This window comes from Podarcis bocagei, assembly GCF_964188305.1.
Source record: "Podarcis bocagei genome assembly, chromosome: 16".
Classification (NCBI taxonomy): domain Eukaryota; kingdom Metazoa; phylum Chordata; class Lepidosauria; order Squamata; family Lacertidae; genus Podarcis; species Podarcis bocagei.
In genome coordinates this window covers 8,063,390-8,075,912 of record NC_138142.1, presented here as the reverse complement: position 1 = coordinate 8,075,912, position 12,523 = coordinate 8,063,390, and the positions used below count along the sequence as shown (strand labels likewise).

The 12,523-nt window shown below is 48.8% G+C and overlaps 1 pseudogene across 1 annotated transcript; it reads left to right on the top strand.

Annotated features, from left to right (window-relative positions):
• The first annotated feature begins 10,292 nt into the window (after positions 1 to 10,292).
• Positions 10,293 to 10,963, top strand: LOC308575707 (ATP synthase subunit delta, mitochondrial pseudogene; annotated as a pseudogene). Its single transcript has one exon. The product of its transcript is annotated as an ATP synthase subunit delta, mitochondrial pseudogene (transcript).
• The last annotated feature ends 1,560 nt before the right edge of the window (positions 10,964 to 12,523 follow it).

Here is a 12,523-nt window from a genome sequence, read left to right as displayed (position 1 = left end):
TGAGTCTTCCAGTGCTTTGCGATGAGTATTCTTGCTGCTGTTGTTGCATACATAAAAAAAGTTCGATCCTTCTTTAACACCCTCTGGCCAACAATGCCTAAAAGGAAGGCCTCTGGTTTCTTAGGGAAGGTATACTTAAATACCTTTTTTAACTCATTATAGATCATTTCCCAAAAGGCCTTAACCCTCGGGCAAGTCCACCAAAGATGAAAGAATGTTCCTTCAGTCTCCTTACATTTCCAACATTTATTGTCATGCAAATGGTATATTTTTGCAAGCTTGACTGGGGTCATGTACCACCTATATATCATTTTCATAATATTTTCTTTCAAGGCATTACATGCCGTGAACTTCACACCGGTGGTCCATAACCCCCGGTTTCTGATTTGATCCCAGAATGTCCCACTTTTCTTCAGGATGTCCCTGTTTTCATTGGAGAAATGTTGGAGAGTATGGAGTTGCTTGTGAGAGAGCTGGAAGCAGGCTGGAGGAAGACAATACAGAGACATCCCTTCCTCTGTGCTGGATTCAAAGCTGTGACTAACAGAGAAGCATAAGAGCCAACTCCTAGCAGCCGAGGAGTCTTCAGACTCCCCCAATAAAATATTTGAGGGGGCTGGGGCCCCCCAAGTTGATGGGCAGTGTCTTTCCAATGGTGTGTGTGCGCCACATTATGTGATTGATTATGTGCTGTGGGGGTTACCTGCGCCCCCAATATTTTATTCAAGTTGGCACCCCTGCAGATAAGCAATATTTGTTGGAGTGTAAATGCTGTGAGCCTCTCCAGTCTATGCTCAGGTTGAATATATGTGTTAAGAAAACCAACTACAGTGGACCCTTGGGTTACGTACCTCTCTGGATACGTGACTTTCAGGTTACGAACGTGGCAAACCTGCAAATATTATTCCGGGTTTCACCGCTCGCACATGCACAGAAGTGCTCTGTGCAGAAGCGGCACCTCTAATTTTTCAGGGTAAGAACAGACCCCCAGAATGAGTTAAATTTGTATCTAGAGGGTCCACTGCATCTTAAAGACACCAAAGTCTATCCTGACTCAGTGGCGGAGGAAGAGGAGTGTGGGGGGAGTGCACTGCCCCCAGCAGCATGATCCCGGTGGGGTGCCATTGCGGCTGCCCCCCACCCGCGCTGGGCGTTAGGCCCCCGCAGGCAGCATGCCACATCCCTGTGGGTAGCACGGCACACCACGCCCCCAGGATGCCCGCCATGCCCCTGCGTGTGGCGCGCCACACCCCCAGGACGTGCACCAGCCCCGCCCCTGCCTGCTCTCTGCCCCCCCCCCCAGTGCCAGAGCATGAAGCTCCGCCACTGCCCTGACCTTCATGCAAGGAAAATGAACCCTGGGCAAGTGCTTGAAGCCCCTGGCGTCTCTCGCCACTCGGAGACTAGGGTGGCACATTCATACACATTCATAGCAATATGATGGCGGCCTCAGACTTTGGTCATCTGATTGCTAAGACACACAAAGCTTGTTCTTTGCTTTCTGAAAGAAGGAGGCTGTATGCAGTCTGACATCTCATCCTGCAGTTTGTTTTTCCTTTGGGGAGGGGCACCTAACACTTGAATTCACACAGCACATAGTTAACCCCCCGCACTTGCGAATTGCAGCAACTGCCTTTATGAGGCATTCTGTCTCTGACAGTGAAGAGAGAACAGAGTCGTCATGTCTAGTAGCCACTGATACCCTTCTCCTCCATGAATTTGTCTAATCCTCTTTTAATGCCTTCGAAGTTGGTGGCCATAGGCACTGTGTGACGAAGGGCTTCCCTCTGTCAGTCCTGATTGTTCCAAAACTCAGCAGAATTCCCAGCTACGAAGGACTTGGATTCCAGTGCTGTTGCTGTCTTGATGCTTCCACTACAAAATAAACGATACAAGCTAGGAAAACACATGGTTTTGTTTGGTTTTGCAAATTTTATCCTAAGCAACATATGCAGCCTGCATAATAAGCATCATTAAGAGCACCCTGGGTTCTTGGTCTGTTTGGACATCTCCAACCCCCTTTCCGCCTGGAAGGATCGCTGCAGCATTTCAACACGATAAACGTATGCTTCAATTTCTCACTGTGGATTCAGTCACTGGCTTGTTGCCGTTTCTCTAATGAAATTTGCCTTGCACTTACCAGAACGACGCTTGTACACCTTGTCATGCTAGTAAATCTGCTGGAATTGCTTCCTCAGGCTTGCTGGGAAGCCGCGTATTAGGATAGCAAGGGCTACAGAATGCAATGCCCCAGTGGTGTAGCGTGGGGGGTGCAGGGGGGGCCGGCCGCACCGGGCGCAACATCTGGGGGTTAGGGTTAGGGGGCGCAAATCCACGGGTTAGGGGGCGCAAATCCACGGGTTAGGGGGCGCAAATTACTTGTCTTGCCCCGGGTGCTGACAACCCACGCTACACCACTGCAATGCCCCATCTGAACTGTTAATTTAAAGCAGCATCAGACCACATTAAAGAGTCATGGCTTCTTCCCATGGTATAACAGCGCTTTCAATATATGGTCTGGATATGACCAAACTCTTCATCATCTCTAGATCCACACACACACCCCCCCTTATCTCTATGCTCTTATATCTCAGCATATTTATTACTTGTATGCCCAACACAACCTCCAAAGAGCATGGTTCTTTCCCCAATTTTACCGTCACAACAACCCAGAAAGGTAGTAATTGAGGCAGACACAGATGACCTGTCCTAAGTGCTTGCAGGGTTTGGGCTTGGTCGAAATCCATTGCACACCCCTTACAAAAATCTGTGGGAATGTTCAGGGATGCAGGAGAGGATATATTGTTTGATTATATCCTTTCCAATTTGTGTTAACAAGTTCTACAATTTAGCAGAGTAACATTCCCCTTTTTAAACCTGCACAACGGATGCGTTTGCTCAGGCTCGCTAAAGCCTCTAAAATAAGTTTCCTTGGTAATTTCCCCTTTAGTCCCTCATAAAAAGATAGACACAACACAGTCTTCTATAAAAGTATAAAAAGAGTTTACTCACACCTTCTGTTCACAGATGGATCCCAGGAGGCAGACTTAAGTTACAAAAGTAATATACACCTGGAAACTATCCCATAAGGAGATAGCTCCTTTGTCCTCTCTCTTAGCATCTTAGGCTAAGCAGATGTTGCTTCTTTGACGAATGTAGTCAGAGAGAGAGATGGCGGCCTCCGTTGAGGTATTTTGTTACCTGCACAGGTGAGGCCATGCCCATCTCTGGTCACATGTAGAGTAAGTCTGTCCCAGCCTAGGAGGAAACAGAAAGTTCCAACTGGCTGGTCCAGACACCCCCTTTTTATGTCCACTCTAGGGATGTTGTACTTGACTGCTCTGTGTTTCACATCCCACAAAATCAAACCTCTCTGTGCTCACTCCTATGACAAATATTAATCTTCATTCTTATCTTTGTTGTTCAACTGACTCTTCATGCTGGTCTTCACAGGTCATTTGCGTCAAAAGGATGCTAATACAGTGTGTGTAGGGGGAAAGGATGAAACCGCAAGGGCTTCACTTCCTGTCTCCCCACTTACAAAATTCTTTGCAGTGTTGCTTTTAAATTCCTTCCGTAGCCAAGGCTCAGATGCCCTTCTTTTCCAGAACCCCCAACTGCGTGCAAATAATTATTTTCACCCTGCTGGAGCTTTGATAAGGTTCTTAAGAGCTGCCTTTTGCTCAGCCACTTCAGCCTTTGTTCCCCACTGCAGTTGTTTTCTTCCTTCCAAAAAAAAAACGGGGAGAAGAAGGGTCAGGGAAAACTAGGTGGTTATGTGTGGGGGAAACAGTAACACTCAGAAGAGGCGAAAACAAAGAGCAGAAAATCTGGGTCGAAGAAGTGCACATCTCCGAATGCAAGTAGGCAAGTTTTAAGCCTCTAAAATTAATTTTCAAAGTAGGCAGGAAGATCTGGGGCACAGATTGTTGCCAGGCAGGTGCTGGGTTTATAAACCCTAATTTTTCCCTTACAATCTCCTGGCTAAATTAGACATGTATTACACTGATTTTTTAAAAAGATATTTTGGGATCAATCCTGAGATCAGATCTGCAGGGATGAGTGGCTCAGGAATCCTGTGGATCCCTGTCTCAGTGAGCTGGTTCCAGGCACAGCTGGGTCACACAGACTTAAGCCCCCAACCCCAGCTCAGTCAGAGATCCACTGGCATTGGTTCCCACCTATGGTCCTGCTGCTGCCGTGCTGCCAGGGCACGATTTCTGTTCTCATCCTGAAGCAAAGTTCTTAATCTGAAGCACTATTTCTGGGTTAGCAGAGTCCATAGGCGCCGACTCCATGGGGCCTGAGGGGGCCCGAGCCCCCTCAAAAATTCGTTTGGGGGGGCTCCGCCCCCCAATAATCTCCAGCACCCCTCCAGCAGAGCGCCACCGCCGCCCCTCCCCCAGCCCAAAATGCACAGGGTCGGGCTGCATGCCTCCTGCCCTGCCTCCCAAGCAAAAGCTCCACCCAATTTCCTTCGGAGCTGATTAATAGGCGCAGCATGCTCTCCCCTATTCGCTCACGAGGAGGCGGCGCCACTTTATCTGCATATTCATGAGCTTATTTATTATTCATGAGCTTTCGCGGGCTCCCCCAATGTTTTTTATAAGTCGGCGCCCCTGGCAGAGTCTGTAACCTGAAGCGTATGTAACCTGAAGCATATGTAACCCGAGGTACCACTGTATTCATTTGATGCACCAAAGTACTGCATGCTTCTCCATGAATATCATCCAGTAAGTTGCTTGCCAGAATGCAACAGCTTCAACTACGCATCTAAAACCTGAAGAGGGGTGTTTCTCTCTCCTGGGCTTAACTTTCTAACCAATGTGGCTTAATTTTTTCTAATAAACATGGCAAAGAACATGTAAATAAATAAATAGAAGGACTCGTTGTCCAGCCTGGGTAGGTGGAATCAGCCTAGAGCAGGGGTCTGCAAAGTCTTTGTGGCTTGGGCTGGTTCATGGTTCCACAGACGCCATGGTGGGCCAGAGTGTGTGCGCACTCATACATGTGTAAATGCTATTTCCGGCGCTCCTTCCAGCACGGAGCAGGCATGCGCAGCTTCCCATTGGCTGCAGGAGCTTCCTGCAGCCAATGGGAAGCCGGCCAGCGTTGTGGAAGGCGGTCCCCACTCTGCTCTGCGCCAGTTTAGTGTGTCGCACGTGAGCCGACCAAACAGGTGGTGGGGGTCCCCAAGCGGGTGGCGGTGGTCCATGGGCCAATTAAATGACCCCCATGGGCTGCTTGTGGCCCATGGGCCTTAGGTTGCCGACCCCTGGCCTGAAGGTCCTTCACTGAGAAGACTGCAGTTCAGTGAATCACTACATGGGGAAGTTCTATGAAAATCCCAATTATCCTCCCAACATTATATTGCAGTTGTTTAACCCGCCCCCACCCCCAGTGTTTCTCTCTCTTGACTCCAAAGCCTTGTATGCAGATATAGCTGTATGTCTTCTAAAGGTCCGTGTGTTTAGGAATCATCCTTTGACATGATGTTGTTGTCAGGAGCTTGTCCTACACTGGGGCCGCTGAGCCTTTTTTCGGTTAAATGTTTCGGTTTGCTTGTCCTCACCTGTCGCAGTGGTCCAGGTGTGCCAGAGGCGGATTTGCACAGGTGGCCTAGACAGGCGCAAGATTTTGCTGCTGTCATAATACAAGAGCAAGAAAGCACCCTGTGGATCAGCTGCTTTAGGAAGAAAAAAGGTACTTGTAGGAAGCATAATTACTGAACCCAAGTATACAATGGAGTGAGTAAACTAGCAGCAAAGCCTAATCATATTTACCCAGGGAGGAAAGTCCCATTGATCTCAACTGGATTTGCTTCCATGCATGCAGCTAAGGCAGGGGTCAGCAAACTTTTTCAGCAGGGGGCTGGTCCACTGTTCCTCTGACCTTGTGGAGGGCCGGACTATATTTTTTTTTTGGGGGGGGTGAACGAATTTCTATGCCCCACAAATAACCCAGAGATGCATTTTAAATAAAAGGACACATTCTACTCATGTAAAAACACACCAATTCCCGGACCATCCGTGGGCCAGATTGAGAAGGCGATTGGGCCGGATCCAGCCCCCGGGCCTTAGCTTGCCTACCCATGAGCTAAGGGCACCTTCCACACCTGATGAGGCTTGACATGGTTAAACCTGTACAGGCCTGGATGCTCCACTGCGTTACAAAATACCTTTTCCTTTTGATTTAGCAATGATGGCATAAATAGCAGGCAGGCAGCTCAAAGGGGGGGTTGAACCCTCCAAAACGCCCTAAGAGAATTTAATTCTGGTAGCGAGGAAAAACCCCTGGGCCTTCAGCAAGGAACAATTGGCCTGATTTGGGCTGGAAGTCAAAGGGAAGCCAGAGAGAATGGTGGAACCGAAGTGTGAAAAGCAGGATTAGGTGCCTTTAAAAAAAAAAAAGACTACTAAGATGGGGTTCAAGAAGGAGGTGGCAAAAGCAGGGGGTGAGATTCGGAGGGAGAAATAGCCAATTAGTGGAGTATGAAATAAATCCCCCTCCCTATTTTTTTTTGGGGGGGGGGAGAAGAGTAAAAGCTAATTCTGGAAATAAAGAGCCAGAAGTCAGATTATGGAAAGGCATTTGAGAAGGGAAGAAGGGAACTGGAGCAGAAGGAAGCAGAAAGGGAAAGGATGAAGGCAAAGACACAGAGATGGAAAGAAAGTGGATTTCCTCCCTCCGATTGTCACGCAGTTCCATTGCAAGCAGCCCAGCCTCCCGCTGTCCTCCTCTCAGAGGTGTGCTGCCGCTGAGAGACGCAAAGGCGGTGGCAATCTGCTAACATCCGCAGGCAGTGGCAAAGTGCTTGCTGACTCAGGCAAACGGTGAGATGCGGCAGGCACAGTTGGACACTTCCCAAATCTCTCTCTGATGCCGGCCTGGATTGAGGGGAGGGGGCAAAGGGGGCAGGAGCCCCAGGCGGCAGGTTAAGGGGGCAGTGAACAGCATCCTGTCCTGATGGTGCCCCTTCTTTCTCCCCTTCGTGCCCCCCCAACAAGGGAAGGAACCCTGTTTTTAAAAAGTAAACAACACTGCAGGTGGGATGGGGTGGGGCAGAAAACCAGGCAAAGGCAAGACAATAAGCCTTATCTGCTGCTTTTCTACTTGCGGGGAGATTTCTTTTTTTCCCCCTTTTATTACGAATGATACACCCCGTCTACAGCTCAAAATAGCACAGCCCATTCTTTTACTTCAGCTTGGATGGGAATCCAGATCATCCTAATGAAGTTTTAGCATGCTCAGTGGCCACAAAATGCCCTTGGAATGAAGGGGTGTGTGGAAAACAAGAGTGGGGTTTGGAACGGAGCATGGAACAGCTGACTGTAAATTCCGAAATGCAGGGGCCCTTCATGGTTGTCACAGCCCTTCACAGTTTTGTCCCCCAAAGCCACTCCTTTTCTAAGATTATACAATAATAATAATAATAATAATAATAATAATAATAATAATAATAATAATTTATTATTTATACCCCGCCCATCTGGCTGGGCCTCCCCAGCCACTCTCGGCGGCTTCCATAGAAAACAGAAATACAGTAAAATATCACACGTTAAAAACTTCCCTGAACAGGGCTGCCTTAAGATGTCTTCTGAATGTCAGGTAGTTGTTTATCGCTTTGACATCTGCTGGAAGGGCGTTCCACAGGGCGGGCTTTGCTTCTCGCAATGAGGGAACCGCCAGAAGGCCCTCGGTGCTGGACCTCAGTGTCCGGGCAGAATGATGGGGGTGGAGACGCTCCTTCAGGTATACTGGGCCGAGGCCGTTTAGTGCTTTAAAGGTCAGCACCAACACTTTGAATTGTGCTCGGAAACATACTGGGAGCCAATGTAGGCCTTTCAAGACCGGTTTATATGGTCTCGGCGGCCGCCCCCAGTCACCAGTCTAGCTGCCGCATTCTGGATTAGTTGTAGTTTCCGAGTCACCTTCAAAGGTAGCCCCACGTAAAGCGCATTGCAGTAGTCCAAGCAGGAGATAACCAGAGCATGCACCACTCTGGCGAGACAGTCTGCAGGCAGATAGGGTCTCAGCCTACGTACCAGATGGAGCTGGTAAACAGCTGCCCTGGACACAGATTTGACCTGTGCCTCCATGGACAGCTGTGAGTCCAAAATAATCTTGGTAGGAATGTGAGCCTTCTCAGGGGCTGTTCCCAGACATTGGAACTCCCTCCCTGGAGAGGCTCCTTCCTTGTGGTCCTTCCACTGGGCAAGTGAAGACCTCCTTGTTCCATCAGGCTTTTGGGGAGTGTCTGCTTTTAATGAAACAGCTGGTACCCTGCTGTTTTTTATTGCAATTATCTTTATGTTTTTAATAGATCTTTTATATTTATTTATAGTTTTACTTTTATTTATGATTCCCCCTCCCCCATGTTTTAAGCTGTCAACTGCCTTGATCCCCTGTTAGGGGAAAAGGTAGGGAATAATAATAATATACCAGTATACCTGAAGGAGCGTCTCCACCCCCATCATTCTGCCCGGACGCTGAGGTCCAGTGCCGAGGGCCTTCTGGTGGTTCCCTCATTGCGAGAAGCAAAGCTACAGGGAACCAGGCAGAGGGCCTTCTCGGTAGTGGCGCCCGCCATGTGGAGCACCCTCCCATCAGATGTCAAAGAGATAAACAACTACTTCTTTTAGAAGACATCTGAAGGCAGCCCTGATCAGGGAAGTTTTTAATGTGTGACATTTTAATGTATTTTGAATCTTTGTTGGAAGCTGCCCAGAGTGGCTGGGGAAACCCAGCCAGATGGGCGGGGTAAAAATAATTAATAATAATAATAATAATAATAATAATAATAATAATAATAATAATATGCTGCCCAAATGACTGGGTTGCCCCAACCACTCTGGGCAGCTCCTAATATAAAAGCACAATATGACACCACACACTAAAAACTTCCCTGAACAGGGCTGCCTTCAGATATCTTTTAAAAGCCACATAGCTGGTTATCTGTTTGACATCTGCTGGGAGGGCGTTCCACAGGGCGGGCACAACTACCAATGAATGAATGAATGAATGATGCAATGCAATGCAATGCTTGGTGCAGATCTCCGTGTGTTGCCTTTCAGCTAGCTCTACTATTTTCTGCTCATGTAGACGGGTAAATGATTTGGAGTGCATTTTGGAATTTCTTAAGCTGTGTTTTCCTTAAAGTTCCATTGCGCATAACCGAACTTGCACACCATTCTCTAGAAACTGCAGTACCTTGTGTATTCAGTGTCCCTAAACTCCTCAGTGTTTTTCTCATGCGCCTTCTCCAGGGTTACCATGTGGGAGCCCATCCTCAGTGGCCAGCTCACCTGCTTTCACTCTGATGGGCTCCAGTCAGCACAAAGGGTGAGAAGGCTTCATCTCAGTGGCAATAATAATAATAATAATAATAATAATAATAATAATAATAATAATAATAAATTTATACCCGCCCCATCTGGCTGGCTCCCAACAGAATATTAAAAACACAGTAAGACATCAAGCATTAAAAACTTCCCTAAACATGGTTGCCTTCAGATATCTTCTAAAAGTCAGATACAGTGGACGCTCGGGTTGCGAACAGGATCCGTGCGGGATGCATGTTCGCAACCCGCAGCGGCGCTTCTGCACATGCGCGGGTTGTGATTCGGCGCTACTGTGCATGTGCAAAGTATGATTTAGTGCTTCTGCACATGTGCGGCCCCCGAAACCCGGAAGTAACCTGTTCCGGTACTTCTGGGTTTCGGTGGGTCCATAACCCGAAAAAACGCAACCTGAAGCATCTGTAACCTGAGGTATGACTGTAGTTGTTTATTTCCTTGACATCTGGTGGGAGGGCGTTCCACAGGGCAGGCGCCACCACCAAGAAGGCCCTCTGCCTGGTTCCCTGTAACCTCACCTCATTAAAAGGCTCCCCTTTTATGCTGACTGAGCAGAGACCCCACGGTAAAATTCATGCTGCAAAAATAGTAACAAATCTCCAACCCCTTGTGACCACTGCGACATGGTGTTTCAGGTCTCCCTTGAAAACTTCTGTTAATGTTTTGGAAGGAAAGGCCTGCACTCTAGCTAATACGATGGAGCAGGAAGCCACTGGTTCTGTTCAGCCTATGTTCAGCTCCCCTATGCAGAAAGATTGCAGAGTTCAGGACTACTTAGTTTAGATAAAAGGTGACATGATAGAAGTTTATAAGATTATGAATGGCATGAAGGAAGTGGACAGTGAAAATTTTTCTCTCCCTCTTTCATAATGCTAGAACTTTTGGATGTACAATGATGGGAGATTCAGGGCAGATAAAAGAAAGTGATTGGCTCGTCTCCGCTGTGCCCTTGGCGTCGCCATGCTCCCTCTTGGCCGCTTCCTCGCCCGCTGCGCCTGGGCCCTGGGCTCCCGGGCCCACGCCAGGCACTATGCTGAGGCCGCTCCTGCCGGGCAGGCCCAGATGGCCTTCACCTTCACCTCGCCCTCCCAGGTTTACTACAATGCGGCCAACGTGAAGCAAGTCGATGCCCCCACGCCGAGTGGATCCTTCGGCATCTTGGCCGCTCATGTTGCCACCTTGCAAGTCCTGAAGCCTGGAGTTGTGACGGTATTTGCCGAGGACGGCTCTTCCACAAAATACTTCATTAGCAGCGGCTCTATCACAGTGAACGCAGACTCTTCGGTCCAGCTGCTTGCTGAGGAAGTAGCGATGTTGGATCAGCTCGATGCTGCGACAGCCAAGTCGAACCTGGAGAAGGCCCTGTCGCAGCTGGCATCTGCCTCCAACGAAGCGGCAAAGACGGAAGCGCAGATCAGTGTGGAAGCCAACGAGGCGATCGTGAAAGCTTTGGAGTGAGGAGGGAATACCCCGCTGCTTTCTGGAAACGGCCCTGTCTCTCTTTTCCCTCTGGACCTCCTTCTCTTTGTCCGTGCAGATGGTTTGGGTAAACCCCATCAATTTAGCTTTTGACCAATTAAAAAACGGGTGGAAAATCTGCAAAAAAAGAGAGAAAGTAAGTGATTCACGCAGTGCATAGTCAAAACCATGGGTAGGCAAACTAAGGCCCGGGGGCCGGATCTGGCCCAATTGCCTTCTCAATGCAGCCTGTGGACACCATTTGAAGGGCAATGCCCATCAACTTTGGAGGCCCCAAGTTGGACGAGATGACCCTCAGGGTCATCCAAGTCTACAATGATATGATTCTTTATGATTTTATGATTCAGGTCCAGCTTATCAGAAGGACCGCCTGCTCTCTATAGACCTGAAAGATTACTTAGATCATCTGGCACAATTCTACTCATGGCACAAAACCCTACAGGATGTCATTAAGCGCTGACCCAGATGTTGGGGTTTTCTGCTACTGCAGAAACAGCAACCTCTGTTTGTTTGTTTAGATGTAATTTTTGTGCACATTCCCTCATCCGGGTTCTGAGATCTTCTAGAGCGTCCCTTCTGTTGGACACCCTCACAGGCACGCTTGGTGGGGATGCAGGAGAGGGCTGCTCCCAGACATTGGGACTCCCTCCCTGGAGAAGTTAGACCATGGGTAGGCAAACTAAGGCCCAGGGGCTGGATCCGGCCCAATCGCCTTCTCATCCGGCCCAAGGACAGTCCAGGAATCAGCGTGTTTTTACATGAGCAGAATGTGTCCTTTTATTTAAACTGCATCTCTGGGTTATTTGTGGGGCATAGGAATTCATTCACTTCCCCTTCCCCCAAAAAATATAGTCCGGCCCCCCACAAGGTCTGAGGGACAGTGGACCCTGCTGAAAAAGTTTGCTGACCCCTGGTCAAAACGATGGAACTCCTTCCCACAGAAGGCAGCAATGGCCACAAACTTGGATAGCTTTAAAAGAGTATTAGATAAATCCCTGGATGAGGAGAGGGCTATGGATGGCTCCTAGCCATGATGGTGGAGGCAGCAAGGCTTCTGAATAGCAGTTGCTGGAGGACTCTTGTGCTTTTAGGTTTTTGTGACTTAGGGCCCTCGTATTTATGGGACCGCCTCTCCTGTTATGCCCCGCAGAGGACCTTAAGGTCCATGAATAACCATAGTTTAGAGGTCCCAGGCCCTAAGGAAGTCAGACTATCCTCCACCAGGGCCAGGGCCTTCTCAGTGATGGCTCCAACCTGGTGGAATGCTCTGTCCCATGAGACTAGGGCCCTGCAGGATTTAACCTCCTTCCGTTGGGCCTTTAATTTGAATTCAGCCTGGTCTTTTATTTCCCTTCTCTTCCCTTCCCCTCCCCTTTTATGAAGATTACCTGCTCTGAGATCCCACAGCTAATTCTCCCCTGGCCTCCTTGCTGGCCCAAGTAGGACCAATTCAGCCAGTTAGCCCTGGGGATTAAAGGTAAAGGTAAAGGGACCCCTGACCATTAGGTCCAGTCATGACCGACTCTGGAATTGCGGTGCTCATCTCACTTTATTGGCCGAGGGAGCCAGCATACAGCTTCCGGGTCATGTGGCCAGCATGACTAAGCCGCTTCTGGCGAACCTGTGGTTTAACCCACAGCGCCACCCGTGTCCCTGTAGCTCTGGGGATTATCTAATGCTTATTTCCC